The following is a 17,009-nucleotide window of genomic DNA, read 5'->3' as shown; positions in this document are numbered from 1 at the left end:
TCATTAAATTTTGTATGAATGTATTTACCCTGATGTTTTAGTTTGTAAATATTGTCTTGTATCTTTGTCAAGACAATATATTAGTTATCCCTCAAAGCCTTGTATTATCTGCATATTTGATAAGCATGACATCTAAACCTTTATCTATGTCATTACTGCACAGGGTCAAGCAGAGACCCCTGGCTTGCTCCTCTGGAAACCTCAAATGACTGAATTTGACCATTCAGTGAGTTTGAAATCCAATTCATCCAGCCTACCTCTGTCTATCTTTTCCAAAAGAATAGCATGAGAGCCTCTGTTAAATGCTTTGTTAAAATGTAGGTAAACTTTTTCTATAGAATTCCCTAGTCCTACCTATCTAGTAACCTTGCTGAAAAAAATTAAAGTTAATTTGACAAGATACTTTTTTGATGGAGCCATGTAGACTCTTGCTATTTTCCTTTTATTATTTAAAAATGCGTTCTATAGACATCTTTTGTTTTTACATCATAGTCATTTATGGAAAGAGAAAAAAATCCCCACTTCCTTCCACCTACAGATTGAACCCTCCCTTGTGACAAAAATAAATAATTAAACAAAACACCTTATTCAGTGACAACATCTGATAATGTATATAACATTCTGCCCTAGTGAGCCTTCATTGATCTGTTGTGAGGACGCTTCATTATATGTTAAATCAGGTTTTCATTGATTTTTACATTACTTGGAGTTGAACTTTCTTTTATTTTCTTTTCATTAACTACATATATATGTTTATATATAGACATACACATATATGCATACAAATGTGTGTGTATATACACTTATATATTTATGTATGTGTATGTATGTATATATATATATATATATATATATATATATATATATATATATATATATATGTTATATCTACTGCTAATTTCACTCTGCACCAGCTCCTACACATGTCATGATTCTTTAAATAAACTTCCTTTCATGGTCGGCAGTCCTCCTCTGTTTGTTGTTTTCCTCTAATTCAATGTAAGCTCCTTGAAGTCCTGGCCTGCCTTTTTCATATTTGCATTCCTAGTGCTAGGACATTGTCTGGACATACTATATATTTAATAAATTTTTTTAAATTCATTCATTCTTCATAGTTTCAGCACTTAATTCCATTATCACAGCAAAAATGGAGCAGTTGATCTATCACACTAATTATGAGAGCACGTTTCCCAATTTTGTGCTTTGCTAAATATTAATGATCAGAGTGTAATTGAAGAAAGTTATTTCTGTGGTTACAACTTTCAAGGAATCTTGTATAAATACCTCTGAAAGGCACTGTTTCAGAGGGGGAGACCTTAAGGCAATGTTTTGTTCTCCCAAATAATTGTTTCTAAAAAAATCAGCAACAAACAATAAGCATTTGGACCATTTCTAAATCATGATGTCTGCTCTCTAACTTCCTCATCTCCCTTCCACTAAATTCAGATTTGACCCTGCAACTCTGGCCTCTAATAGGTGAGGTTTTGCCTCATTTTGCCTGAAACTGAGTGAGATCCAATGTGTATTCATTTTGATCTTTATAGACAACGCCCCCTTTTCAGAATTATTTCCTTTTGTGTTTTCAGAATTTATTTCCTGAGAGCTTCCCCTCTGTCCTAGATTGATTGATTGTCTACAGCATTTTGGTCTGTGGGATCCTATTTATCTTTCCTCTGCACCCTTTGAAATCTGCTTCCCCCAGATCTCTAGTGCACACCACACTGTCTGACTTTCTTCTCTCTTGCAAATTCTAAGATGGAGGAATCACTTCCCCCAAGGGTTCCATCAATTCTCCTCCAGCAACCAGTTTCTCCTTGTTGATCAGAATCAGATCTGGAAGAACATTTATTCTTGGTTTTCTTTTAACTTTTGAAGGGCAAAAGTTTCATTGAGTCAAACTAGGAAACAATTAATTACTTTGCCATAGTGCCTTTGGCTGGGAGAGAGCCCCTAGAGATATTACTGAGATTATGTACAACCGATCACAGGATGTGAACTGGTCATAGCTATGCTGGTATCCCTGAACTTTCAGATAATAAGTTCTCCAGCACTTTGGGTTTGTCCTCCTTAGAGGACACATGGTAAAAAGCAGAAAATTGTCACATAGAATGAGAAAATGTGAAGGGATTGTGGTTTGTATTATAGAAGTTGGTAATTTTATACTGATGAGATAACAATCTGTCCTAATACCAAAGGACCAAGTCAATTAAAAAGCTCTCTTTACTACTGCAACTTTTTTCCCAATAGTATTCTGGTTGGTAAAACTTGTTCTTCCTAAGTGCAGTAGTAGTGAAAAGATCAATGGATTTGGAATCAGAGGTGAGGTTTAAATCCCACATCTGCCACTTATTATCCCTGTTACTTTGGACAAGCCACTTAATTTCTTTAGGCTTGTTTTCTCTCGTGTAAAATAATTAATAAAAATGATGATGATAATAATGATAGCTCATGTTTATATTGTGCTTTAGAGCTTGCAAAGCACTTTACAAAAGTTGTCTTGTAGTTTCATAATAACCATAAGAATCTGGTACTATTATTATCATCCCCATTTTACAGATTAGGAAACTGAGGCAGCCAGAGGTTAAACGACTTGCTCAAGGTCATACAGCTAGTAAGTAGCTGAGCCTAGACTTGAACTGAGGCGTTTCTGACTCCAGGTCTCACACCAGCTGCCTCTGAGTTCCAGAGAGTGGACTAGATGCCCTCTAAGGTCCCTTCCTGGGCTAAATCTACGTACCTCCAAACCTACTTTAGTATGAATTCTCAATCAGTGGGTTCAAATTAATGAGGCATCCCTGATCAATACACAGGCTCAGTCAATAGTCCAAAAGAATGATAATAGTCAAGGTTAAAAAGGTTTAACTTGTTGATTTGTTGATAGTCACAGAGCAGAACAACCCAGTTATCCGACCCCTGACTCTCCTAGTCTGCTGTTCCAGAAAATCAGTGGCATTTTACCACCTTTCAAAGGACCTTTCCCTAACATTGTGTAATCCTTGTGGTTTTTCATGGTACAATCAGCACATTGATTGCAGTCTACTTCTCAAATCCAGAGGTCACCCTCCTTTGGGTTTCTCAGACTTTCATGGGTAGTTAAATACAGCAGGCATGTTCCTTATGGCAAGCTTTCAAAATGGAGAATTTATTGAAGTTAAATACAAAAGACTTAGACGTATAAAAGAGGGGGCCTATTTCTATGAAAATGAAATAAGCCCAAAGTCATGACATAAGAAGAAAACAAAGAAATCCATCTTGCTGGCTAATGATTAACTGGTGTCATAAAGTAATTGCACACTGGTGACAATTTTCTTTGATAATGTATCAACTCAAGTCCAATAAAACTGGTCGAACATTTCACGCTTCTGCTTTTCTTTCTCTACCCTTTAATGTAATGGTATTCTTTCATTGTGATGGTGTTACCTGAGTTTAAGAAATTTATGACTAAATAAACTGATTAATGTTTACTACCATTTTATCATGTGAAGGATGAAGAGTCAATAAACCTCAAAGAAGCAATTGTTCTTTAAATGACATCTGTTTATATTAGAAGAGCAGGATTATGCAATGAGTTTTAAACAGGGAATGTTTTATTACTATTAGTTTGGGTCAAGGGTTAGTTATTTCTGTGAGCAAATGGAAATTGAAACAGAAATAATCCATGTTTTTCCTTAGAGGACAAGGACCTATAAGGTATCTAACTCTAATCACTTGGGGCCAAATAAAGGGGTTATTATGAACTTTTCTCTTAATACATTTACCAAATGTGCTACTGGGTTCAAAAAGGCAAACACAGTGCTAAGCAATATCAGGAAATGGATTTTAAATGACATAAAACAAATCCAGTTTCCTGAACTATAAAATGAAGAGAATAAACTGCAAGATTCCCTGAGGCACATTTAGATTAGTATAAGCATAACAAAATTCAGGAATTAAATACTGATTTGAAAGAAGAAGAAAAAATACATTTAGATAACAGAATTTAATAGATGAAAACCTAAGGTTCATAACCATAAATGTGAATATTAAATATCCAATAAAAGAGGAGAGAATGATTAAGAAAACAAAAGAAAATAATTTGCTGAATACAAGAACAATATTTATAAAGAGAGAAACAAAGAAAATTAGGAGCTACATTATTATTTATTAGGTTTTATGGAATTACAGAAAAACAGAATTGATAGTTCTAATTTTGGAATAGTTAAAATTGATATTGTCAAGATTCTGGTACATCACATTATGTTTAAAAGCAACTCAAGGACATTTAAGGATGAAACTGGAAGGAGACAACAAACAGAAGAAAGATGGAAAAATCTGGAAAGATTTTTATAATATACTCTTTTTATTGTCAAGAATAATGGAGTGGTCACACTTGCACTATAGCGTCACAACCTTTGATGTGTTTATAAAGGAGGTAAAAATGATTCTGAAGAGACAAAAGTGAGAAAAGAAGCTGCATTAAATATCTTCTATATACAGAAAAGCTGGATGATGGAGATAGGTGATATAGATGATGGATATGACAATTGTGGAGCGGTTGAGGGATTAATTCACAAGGCATATGAATGATGGAACTATGCCAGAGGTGTGGATGAAATCCCAGAACTTATTAAAAAAAAGATGACAAAGATCAGTAACTACTGACCTACATTTCCTATTGTAGTGTAAAGAGGTTAAATGTGCCCAGGGCCTTCACCCAGTTCTCATATGTTATTGTTTACTATCCTTGTTCCTTTCTCTGGAAATTCTGCACTTATGAGTGCCATTGCAATACCCACAGCGCCTATGGTGGCTATGAATATGCTGGCATAGTTCTGAATCACAAAATATCACTTTCTTCATTGAAGGCAGAACCAAAACATTTATTCAAATACCAGAAAGCCAAATCCCACCACCAGAAAGCCAAATCCATCATAGCAACAAAGAAATCTATACACATTATCAATTCAGGGGCACCACCATTCCCAAGCCTTCCTTCTGTTAAGGTCTTCCCACCAACAAAGGCAAAATCACTCCCTCTCTCATTCACTCTAATTGCTCTGCCTGTGCCTGCCTCTCTTTCTCTCTCTCTCCAAGATGCAACTCCCACCATCTCTCTCGCAGCTCTGCCTGCTCTATCTCACTTCCTGCTCCACCCATTCAGTAAGCTCCTCCCACCACAAGCTCATGTGACTCAGACTCATGTGGCTCAGGCAGGTCACATGGGCCTATTAATGGATGGGAAAGATCTTCTGATTGCATTAATAATGCATTAACAATATACCGATTTAATCATTAATATTTAATATTTTATGAGAATAGTCTACATACATATCAAGGGTATCCTTGATGAATATATAAATAGGGAACAGGAAGATTTTTATAAGTGATATTTTGCAATATACCACACTTTTACCGTTATACATTTGATTGAGAGATCATACAAGGTCCTACTGCGAATGTTGACTATTTAAAAAAAGACTCATCAGAGCAAAATACTGCCTTAAATGTTCTCTTCAAACAAGCTTCTTCAATATATTTATCAAAATTATGTAAGATTACTTGAGTGACATGACAATAAATATGAACTTTTTTGATGACCCTCTGATCATTAATATTAGACATGGTAAATAACAAGTATTCATCTACTCACCAAAGGTATTCATGGCTGCCATGGAGAAGATTCAGCATGGAGTCTCAGTTGAAGAAGGTTACTTTATATTGGAGCAGGTTCTCCAGATGATGCTCCTGTTTATCTATGACATTTTGCTGATTGCATCAAGCTCTCCTGAATCATTGGAGAGCATCCTGAACAAAATCTGTATCAGTCAAACCATGACCACAGGAAAAATGTGAATGAAAAAATGGTTTATTATCCACATTATGCCTTGCAGTTATTTAATACAACATGTCCATCAGTATATCTCACCTAGATAGAAAATGAAAACATAGGATGAACTGGGCTGAGAATTAAAGAGGAAGATGAGAACAATCTGAATTGCCTATGAAAAATTGCAAAGCCCCTTCCAAAATTTCCTCTGAAACAAAGACTCATCTTTCAGTACTAAATTTTACCTATGTTATATGTTGACAAACTATAAAACACATATTATTACAGAAGCAAACCAAATATTAGTGAAAATGAAAATGTCAGGGCAACTAGGTGGTGCAGTGAGTAGAGCACCAGCCCTGGAGTCAGGAGGACCTGAGTTCAAATGCGGCCTCATACACTTGACACACTTACTAGCTGTGTGACCTTGGGCAAGTCACTTAACCCCAATTGCCCTTCCTTCCCCCCTTCAAGAAAAAAAAAAGAAAATGAAAATATATTTTTTCCCATCCATATTCATGGACTCCCTGAATTGTATCCATGAATCAAGAACTCCTGAAGAAGAGAGTTACTGGGGTCTGTGCTTGTCCTTTTGTTATTAAACATTTTTATCAGTGACTCTGGCAATGTTTTAAATGACATGCTTATTAAATTCTTAGATTACACAAGACTGGGAAAGAGACAGAGATGGCATTCAAAAAGTTCTTGATAGGTTAGACTATTGTATTTAATGAGATTATATTTAATAGAGATAAATGTAAAGATAAAAAAATCTTCATAAACACAAGGTCCTTATGATGTCAAGATAAAGTGCTTGGTGCACATGCTATGATGAACATATGGAAGGATATCAGCCAGATTTGCACAGTATGGGCTTGGATGGGTGGATTGCAATGCTTATCATCGGAGGACATATTCACATCAATGAGATTGTAGAATTATTTGAGTATTTTAGTAAAAGATAACATTTACTATGAATGGCCTAGCATCTGAATTCTTAAAAGATAAATGAATTATAAAAAAATTTTGTACTATTGCAGCAAGTATTTTCTGGGCTTCCTCTCTCAGGGGTAGGCTGTAGGCTGCTACATTGCCACCTCAGGTTTCTAGGAGTATTTGAGGGGTGGAAAAGAGAGTACCATTGAGCCTGGAATGGGGACTTGAGGTTATAGTAGATATGTTTCTTTCACTAATAGCTATGAGTGACTAGCCCTTCAACTGCATTTAACTCCCTTTTTAGGTTTTACAGAGGAATATTTACTTCAGAGAAGGAGAACCAGGAGAGAGTAGAGTCATAGATAACTAGAGAGAAGAGATATCAAAGAGAAGGGGGGTGATCAACAGTCTTGAAGTTGGGCAGAGAGGTCAAGAAGGATGAGGCATGAGAAAAGGATACTAGATTTTTCAAATAAAAGATTGTTAGTGACTTTGGAGAGAGTAGTTTAATTTGAATGTCACACTGTAGAGTGTTGAAAAGTGTAGAGAATGAGAAGAAAGCAAATGGTAGCACTTACTGTAGAAGGCCTCCTCAAGGTGTTTAGCCACAAATGGAGGGATACATAGGGAATGAATGGATTAAGTGATGATTTTTTTGAGGTTAAGGGAAATATGGGTATATTTTTAAGCATTAGGAAGGTAGCCAGTCGACAGGGAGAGATTGATAATAAGTGAGAGAGTGAGGATGATAGAAGAGGTAATCCACTAGAGAAGACAACACTCTTATTACATATCATCATCATGATCCCAGAAGCAGGGAGCCTCTATCATGGGGAAGAGGGGGAGTTGCATTAGCAGCACTCTGTGTATGTTTATAGGGCTTGGATTTATTAGCTAATCCCCTGTTCTGACATAATAGCATGTTACATTATAGTAACCCTGCTATTCTGCAATACTTTAATATTCCTTTTCAAATTGGATAATTCTAACAGAAAAGAATATATAGAGCTTAACAATTTGTTGAAAAAATTAGATTTAAGAGTCCTATGATGATTTATGAATGGGAATATTAGCAAATACACATACATTTTATTTTTGCAAAAAATTACTCATACTAGGGCATAAAGAAATCACAAATAAATTTTAAGAGCTGAAAATATTAAGCACATCCTTCAAAGACCATAACACAATAAAATAGTAATGAATAACAAGGGCATAAACAAGCATTATAGACTTAAATGGAAACTAATCATAGAAATCATAAATACATAGGTCAAAATCAAATCATAGAGATAAGAGCTATTTTAAAGAGAATAATAATAATGAAACAATATACCAAAATTCACGGGAAACAGCTAAAATAGTTTTCAGTCAGTGATTTATATGCATCTATTAAAAATAGAAAAATAGAATTATTTGAATATGCAATTTAAAATATTAGAAAATTAACAAATGAAAAACTCCCCCAGAAGTAGAAAAGCTAACATTTTGAAAATCAGAAGGGAAGCAGAAGCAACTAAATGTAAAAGTCTATTGAACTAATAAGTGAAAGGAAGAGTTACTTTTTTTTTTTTGAAAAGACTAGCCAAATCAATAAACCTTTACCTGATTTGATGAAAAGAGAGGAAATAAAATTGCAACAATATAAAACTGACAAGGTGAATTTACAGTGTATAGAAAGGAAATAATTTCCAGGAACTACTTTATACAATTATTTGCTAACAAAACTGAGAATTTAAAAGAAATTGATGGTTAGTTACAAAAAAAGACATTTGAAGTCACAAAAACAGAAATGAAGACTTTTGAAAACTTTATCTCAGACAACAAAATCAAACAGGACACAATTGAATTACCAAAGGGGAAGAAACCAAGATCCTGATGGATTTATAAGTGAATACATATCTTTTAAAAATTATTTTGTTTTTTATTTTTAAAAAATTATTTAGTATTTCATTTCCCCTCTATTAAATATCAAAACAGTTCTCTAACAATCATTTTTAAACCTTTGAGTTCCAAATTCTCTCCTCTTCTCCCTCCTAACCTCCCCTCCATTTGAGAAGGCAAGCAATTTGCTATAGGTTATATATGTATAGTCATGCAAAACATATTTCCATATTGGTCATTTTGTGAAAGAAAACAAGAACAAAAAAAGTAAAAAAGTATACTTCAATCTGTATTCGGACACCATCAGTTCTTTCTCTGGGAATGGATAGTATTTTTCATTATAAATCCTTCAGAGTTTTCTTGGATCACTGTATTGCTGAGAATAGCTGTCATTCACAACTAATCATCTTACAATATTGCTTTTACTTTGTACACAATACATTTCATTTTGCATCAGTTCATGTAAGTCTTTCCAGGTTTTTCTGAGAGCATCCTGCTCATTATATCTTATACCACAATAGTATTCTTTCATAATCACATACCACAATTTGTTCAGCTGTTCCCCAATTGATGGGCACCTCTTCATTTTGCAATTCTTTGCCACCAGAAAACAGCTGCTATAAATATTTTTGTACATTTAGGTCCTTTTCCTTTTTGTTTTTATTTCTTTTGGGATACCAACCTAGTAATGGTATTGCTAGGTCAAAGGGTATGCATGGTTTTAGGGCACTTTGGGCATAGTTCCAAATCACTCTACAGAATGGTTGGATCAGTTGACAACTCCACCAACAGTGCATTAATATCTCATTTTTCCCACATCCCCTCCAACATTGGTCATTTTCCTTTTCTGTCCTATTAGCCAATGTAATAGGTATGAGGTAGTACCTCAGAATTTTTTTAATTTGTATTTCTGCAATAAATAGGGATTTAGAGCATTTTTTATATAGCTATAGATAGCTTTGAGTACTTTATCTGAAAACTGTTCATATCTTTTGATCATTTATCGATTGGGGAATGGCTCTTATTTTTATAAATTTGACTCAGTTTTAATTTGAGAAATGAAATCTTTATCACAGAGACTTACTTCAAATTATTTTTTCACAGTTATGATTGCTGAATGTATTTCCCTCCATCTATTCCCCCCATCTCATTGAATTCTGTATCTCTTAAAAGATAACTTATAGCTTTGCCACACATTTATTAATAATATCGTTGCCAATTTTTAAAGTTTTAACACAGAAACTATAACAACATATTTCAAAAAATTATTGTTGACAGATTGCATTTATGTCAGTGATATAAAAAGGTATTTAAATATCAGGAAATGAGAATAATATATTTTTTGAAGTTCCACATAATTATGTTAATAGAAAAACATTGAAAAAATATACTTGTTTATGTAAAGCAATATTTAAAGCATAGACATAGAAGATCTCTTCTTTGACATAATCAATAGAATATATTTCTAAAAGCAAAAAATTATTATGATATAGAAATAGGGGAAGTTTTCTCAGTTCAGGAGTGTAAGAAAAAAAGGATATTTCCTCTTCCCATTATTATTTGAGATAGGTCTCTCTCTACTATATTTTACATGTTGATAACACAAGAGAAAATAGTCAAAGGAATAAGTTTTGGCAAACAAGAAGCAAAATAATCTTTATTTGAAGATGATATAGAAGTTTATTTATTTAAACCTAGAAAATCAGCAAAGAAACTAATGAAGACAACTTTAGAAAGGTTATGTTCAGTCATTTTAGTTGTGCTGACTCTTCATGACTCCATTTGGGGTTTTCTTGGCAGAGATGCTGGAGTGGTTTATTATTTCCTTTCTGGCTCATTTTATAGATGAAGAATGTGAGGCGAACAGGATTAAGTGGCTTGCCCAGGGTCACTTAGTTAATAAGTGTCTGAGGCCAGACTTGAATTCAGGAAGACTTGTCTTCCTGAGTTCAGGTCTGGCACTCTACCCACTGCAGCACTTAGCTGCCCTTTTAGAAAAGTAGTAGGCAACAAAACCAGTTCAGCAAAATCATCAGCATTTCTGTCAAGTACAAATAGAAGCCAGTAATACTTCATAGAGAAATTTCATTTAAAATAGTTTAAACATCCTTCTCTCAATCTGCTCTGGGCAATCCTATGTTGCTGGAATGACTGGAAGCTTTGGAGTCTGTCTTCAATCCCATGTCCTCTGGAAGACTCTGATGCTTTTGCTCTGTTCAGGGGACTTCATCCACAATCTACTCTGGGTGACCCAGCATTCAGGACTCTGGGGCTCTGTTCAGAGGCTCCCTGTGATCTATGCTTCTTATCTTGATCACTTCCCCATAATTTCTGATTTTAGGCTAAAAAAGATGAGCTGCTGTTGTTTCTTCTTCAATTTCCTGATCATTATTCAGTACTCTATTCATCTTAGATCATCACGGAATAGCTGTGGGAGGAAGCTGACTTATATTGCTTTTTCCTATCTGCCATCTTGTCATGCAAAAATCTCTCATTCTATACGATGTCTTCCAAAATCAAATAATTTGGATACTAAAGTTTGTTGACAATTGAAATTTGCATTTGGAAAGTGATATTTTTTTCACCTTTGAGAATAGCCAGCTAAAAAAAATGGTGCCAGTAAGTTGTGAAGTTGTGTCTGGCTTTTCTGACCACTGTTAATGACAGAGAGACTTTTGAAAAGGGATGGATGCAACTAATGAGCACCTATAGCTGCTTCCCTCCATTTTCCTCTCCACTATAAAATCTCTTTTCTGCATCTCTCTTTTATGTGGGAAAATTTCCCATTCTACCTATCCCTTCTCTCTTCTCTCCATGCATCCCTCTTTCTCAACATCCCGACTCACAATTGTGCCTTCCATCTATGTATACTCCTAACTGTCCAAATAATGATAAAGTTATTAGGATTTCCATGTATTATCTTCCTATATGGGAATGTAAACAGTTTAACTTCATTGAATCTCTTATGATTCTCTTTCATGTTTACCCTTTTTATGTTTCTCTTGAGGATTGTGTTTGAATATCAGATTTTCTATTCAGCTCTATTTTTTTTCATGAGGAATGTTTGAAAGTCCTATATTCCATTAAATATCCATTTTTCCACCTGAAGGATTATACTTAGTTTTGCTCGGTAGGTCATTGTTGGTTGTAATCCTAGCTCCTTTGCCTTCCAATATATCATATTCCAAGCCCAATGTTTCTTTAATGTGGAAGCTGTTAAATTTTGTGTGATCTTGACTGTGGCTCTATGATATTTAAAAGGTTTATTTTTTCTGATTGTTTGCAATATTTTCTCCTTGATCTGGGAGTTCTGGAATTTGGCTATATTATTCCTTTGGAGTTTTCATTTTGGGATCTCTTTCAAGAGATATGCAGATTCATTCCATTTCCATTTTACCTTCTGGTTCTAGGATTTCAGGGCAGTTTATCTTGATAATTTCTTGAAATCTGATATCTAGGCTCTTTTTAAAATAATGATTTTAGGTAGTCCAATAATTCTTAAATTATCTCTCCTCAACTTATTTTCCAGGTCATTTGTTTTTCTGATGAAATATTTTACATTTTTCCTATTTTTTCTTTCTTTTGATTTGATTTTATTGTTTCTTGATGTCTCAAGGAATCATCAGCTTCTACTTTCCCAGTTCTAATTTTTAAGGAATTGTTTTGTTTAGTGAGCTTTAATATCTCTTTTCCCACTTAGCCAATTCTGCTTTTAAGGAATTGTTTTCTTCATTGTATTTTTGTACCCCTTTTCCATTTGACCTATTCTTCTTTTTAAGGAGTTCTTTTCTTTAGTGAATTTTTGTGCCTCTTTTATCATTAGACCAATTCTGTTTCTTGAGGTGCAATATTCTTCAAAAATGTTTGTGCTTCTTTTACCAGGCTATTAATTCTCTTTCAATAATTTTCCTGCACCACTCTCAGATCTTTTCCCATTTTTTCTTCTACCTCCCTTATCTTTCTTTACTTCTTCCAGAAATTCTTGTTGAACTTGGATCCAATTAGTATTTTTCTTTGAAGTTTTGTTATATTATTTTAAGTGCTTAAAACCATCCTTTTGTTAATATATTGTAGAATGCTTTCTGGAATAGAAGTCAAATTCACATAGTTGGCCAAATCTACTCTTTCCTCTCAAACAGTAGGACGTTTTTCTTCTAATCCTTTTTTTACCTCTTGTGATTCAGGATCTTTCAAACATCATTGAAAGTGACTCACCAATTACATTCTTTGAGTACTCTGGCATGTAGTTAATGCAACATGGTTATTCTAACCCATCAATACCAGCAAGTCAGTCAATAAACATTTTTTGAGCACTCTGTGCTAATCACTCTAAGTGCTTTGTGAAGTTTTGTTGATTGAGTTATGGGACATCTATAGACACAATAAAGAAGGCACTGAATTACCTGAGAAGATCTTCACTTTGTAGTACATTAATCAGATCTCCATTAAAATATTTTACTTATTGAGATAATGCTACTTTTGGAAATAATAATTTATAATAGTTTACATGTTTATAATACCTTACATATACATGCATTTCATAGAATCATAGATTTGCAGTTAGAAGAAATATTAGAGGCCAATTAAGTTCAACTCCACCATTTTACAGATGAGGAAACTGAGACACAGGTGGAGTTTTGCCCAAGATCATACAACTATTAAGGCAGGATCTGAACTCAGGTCTTCTTGAATCTGGGTCCAGTCTCTATCCTCTGCACCACATAGTGGCTCATTTGATTGGCATAACAGTCCTTAAGGTAAGATGTTATCTATTTTATAAGTAAGACAACAAGCTCAGAGAGGTCAAAAAGGCCATGGAAAATCAGTGATAATGCTAGGGCACCATTCAAGGTTCAAATTGAATGCTTTTTTCACTACATTAATGTAAGCTTTTAAGCTGCACAAACTTTGAAATTATTCAAACTGTTCAAATTTTTAATTTCTCAGGCTATTTTAAAAAATGCAGATGGCTGGCTAAAAACACACATCTCTTCCTAAATTCAAACGGGTATATACTTTGTTACAAACTAATTCCTTTCAATTAAAATAGATATATCATGGTGATTTTTAAAAAAATCACTCTGCAACATAGAAATTGTAGTGTAGATACTACTAGCCCACTTGAATTAAAAATCTCTTTCCTTGCTAGTAGAAGCAAAAAAAGGACATTTCATAGCTAGAGCATTTTCCAGACTTGACTGCATCCTGAAAATAACTAGGCTCAGGCTTTTGGATGTATGTTTTGGAATGTCACATTTTGCAAAATTGCTGTGGGAACGTGTTTCATTGTTTGCTTTAAATTCTATTGAACAAGCATTGATTAATCACCTACTCTTGGTCAAGCTCTGAGCTAAGTGTTGGAAATAAAAAGAGGAAAATAAAAAAGCTTTCTGGGGGACTTATATTCTATTCCCCTTGCCCCTTTTCTAAAGTTTTTATTGATATCATTTGGTTTTTTACGTTACCATAACTTTGATCAGTATCCCTTCTCCTTAAAGAGAACCATTTGAAAATGGTATTTCTAAAGATAAAGAGAAAGAAGATGAGAAAATCAGCACATCTAACCAATATATCAAAAAAGTTTGAAAATATGTGCAATGCAGGGTGGAGCCAAGATGGTGGCGGGAAAGCAGGGATGTGCCTAAAGCTCTCCACCAGGACACTCCAAACACCTATAAAAAATGGCTCTGAACAAATTCTAGAACTACAGAACCCACTAAATAGCAGAGGGAAGCAGGGCTCCAGCCCAGGACAGCCTGAATGGTTGCTGGGTAAGGTCTAAGGCATGGAGCTGGGAGTATAGCTGAGTGGAGTGGAGCAGAGCCCAGAGTGGGCTGCACCTGGATCAACCAGACTGGGAGCTGGCAGAACAGGCCCTAGTGCCCTGAATCAGTGAGCTGTGGCAGTTACCAGACTTCTCAACCCACAAATGCCAAAGACAACAGAGAAAATTAGTGGGAAAGGACCGTGGGGACAGAGTGAAAGGAGTTCCTGGTTCAGCCACCTCACCAGAGGCAGTGGAACTGGTGCAGCTACAGAACTAAAGCTGCAGTTGCTTCTGTTCCCAGGTCCACCTGGTGGGAGGAATTAAGTGGCGGATCTGGGGGGGAGTGCGCAGCCTGCTCAGATCTGAGTCACTGGGTTGGCAGGTCTTGGGGGAGGAGGAGCACTGGTGTGGCAGAGCTTGCTGCATAGAAAAAGCTCTGAAAACAACAGCGCAGCCCCTCAAGCTTGGGATAAAGTACTCTCTACTCTACAAGCAGTCATACCCCGACGAAAAGCTCAAGGGTCAAGTAATTGGCTGGGAACATGGCCAGGCAGTGAAAATGCACTCAGATTCAGACTCAGACTTTGGAATCTTTCTTTGGTGACAAAGAAGACCAAAACATACAGTCAGAAGAAGTCAACAAAGTCAAAGAGCCTACATCAAAAGCCTCCAAGAAAAACATGAACTGGTCTCAGGCTGTGGAAGAGCTCAAAAAGGAGTTGGAAAAGCAAGTTAGAGAAGTAGAGGAAAAATTGGGAAGAGAAATGAGAGTGATGTGAGAAAACCATGAAAAACAAGTCAGTGACTAGCTAAAGGAGACCCCCAAAATACGGAAGAAAATAGCACCTTAAAAAATAGACTAACTCAAATGGCAAAAGAGCTCCAAAAAACCTACGAAGAGAAGAATGCCTTGAAAGGCAGAATTAGCCAAATGGAAAAGGAGGTCCAAAAGATCACTGAAGAAAATACTACCTTAAAAATTAGATTGGAGCAAGTGGAAGCTAGTGACTTTATGAGAAATCAAGATATTATAAAACAGAACCAAAGGAATGAAAAAATGGAAGACAATGTGTAACATCTCATTGGAAAAACTACTGACCTGGAGAATAGATCCAGGAGAGATAATTTAAAAATTATTGGACTACCTGAAAGCCATGATCAAAAAAAGAGCCTAGATATCATCTTTCAAGAAATTACCAAGGAGAACCGCCCTGATATTCTAGAGCCACAGGGCAAAATAGAAATTGAAAGAATCCACTGATTGCCTCCTCAAATAGATTCCCAAAAGAAATCTCCTAGGAATATTGTTGCCAAATTCCAGAGCTCCCAGATCAAGGAGAAAATACTGCAAACAGCCAGAAAGAAACAATTTGAGTATTGTGGAAACACAATCAGGATAATACAAGATCTAGCAGCTTCTACATTAAGGGATTGAAGGGCTTGGAATATGATATTCTGGAGGTCAATGGAGCTAGGATTAAAACCAAGAATCACCTACCCAGCAAAACTGAGTATCATACTCCAAGGCAAAATATGGATTTTCAATAAAATAGAGGACTTTCAAGCTTTCTCAGTGAAAAGACTATAGCTGAATAGGAAATTTGACTTTCAAACACAAGAATCAAGAGAAGCATGAAAAAGTAAACAAGAAAGAGAAATCATAAGGGACTTACTAAAGTTGAGCTGTTTTGTTTACATTCCTACATGGAAAGATGATGTGTGTAATTCATGAGACCTCAGTATTAGGGTAGCTGAAGTGGGAGGGAGGGTAGAAATGGGGAGAAAATTTGCAATTCAAACTCTTGCGAAAATCAATGCTTAAAACTAAAAATATTAAATAAATGAAAATATGTGCAATGTACAACTTTTGTGGGCCCCCCACCTCTGCCAAAGTATATGATTGGGGCAATGTGTTCTTGCAGCTCTTCTTCTGAGCCATACTTATTTATAATTTTGCAACATTCACTTCGGATTGGTTTGTGGTTGTTATTTTCACTCATGTAGTTATAGTAATTGTGTATATTGTTTTCTTGACTCTTTCATAGTTCATGTATATCTTTTCTACTTCTCTGTATTTATCATATTTGTCATGTCTTACAGTATATGAATTTTCCATTGTGCCACAATTTGGTTAACTATTCCCCAAATCAATGGGCATCTACTTTGTTTCCAATTCTTTGCTATCATAAAAAGTGTTGCAATAAATATTTTGTTGAGATTTATATTCCATTGCTAGAAAATAACATGTACGTACTAGTAAATCCAAAACATATAAAATAAGAATGTGGGGGTAATGCTACTTTCAGAGTTGGATAAGCCACACCTGCATATGAAGAAGGTCTCCAATGTAGCGAAGAAGGTAGCAGCGATAGTAACATGTTCTACGGATTTAGCTGGTGTCTGAATTCTTTCCTGCCTACTCAACATGGGAGAATAGAAGAGATTTACAGTTTGAAAAACTGGAGAATCCCAAATCCTCAGAGCTCTTTGGTAGGTATTAGGCAAATAACCATTACTTGGCTATGGCCTAAGCCATCAGAGCTGAAAATCTCAAAAGGATACTGAACAATCACTATAAACTAGTAGACTAAGCCCAAGAGCAGAGGGGCAGGGGAA

General features: G+C 35.2%; 1 long non-coding RNA gene across 1 annotated transcript in view; it reads right to left on the bottom strand.

Moving 5' to 3' along the window:
* LOC118851979 overlaps positions 1-17,009 on the bottom strand; it is a 194,752-nt gene that overhangs the window by 76,139 nt on the left and 101,604 nt on the right. The gene's annotated exons all lie outside the window — the stretch shown is intronic.

This window comes from Trichosurus vulpecula, chromosome 5 (genome assembly GCF_011100635.1).
Source record: "Trichosurus vulpecula isolate mTriVul1 chromosome 5, mTriVul1.pri, whole genome shotgun sequence".
NCBI lineage: Eukaryota > Metazoa > Chordata > Mammalia > Diprotodontia > Phalangeridae > Trichosurus > Trichosurus vulpecula.
This window is presented reverse-complemented; position numbering and strand designations above follow the sequence as displayed.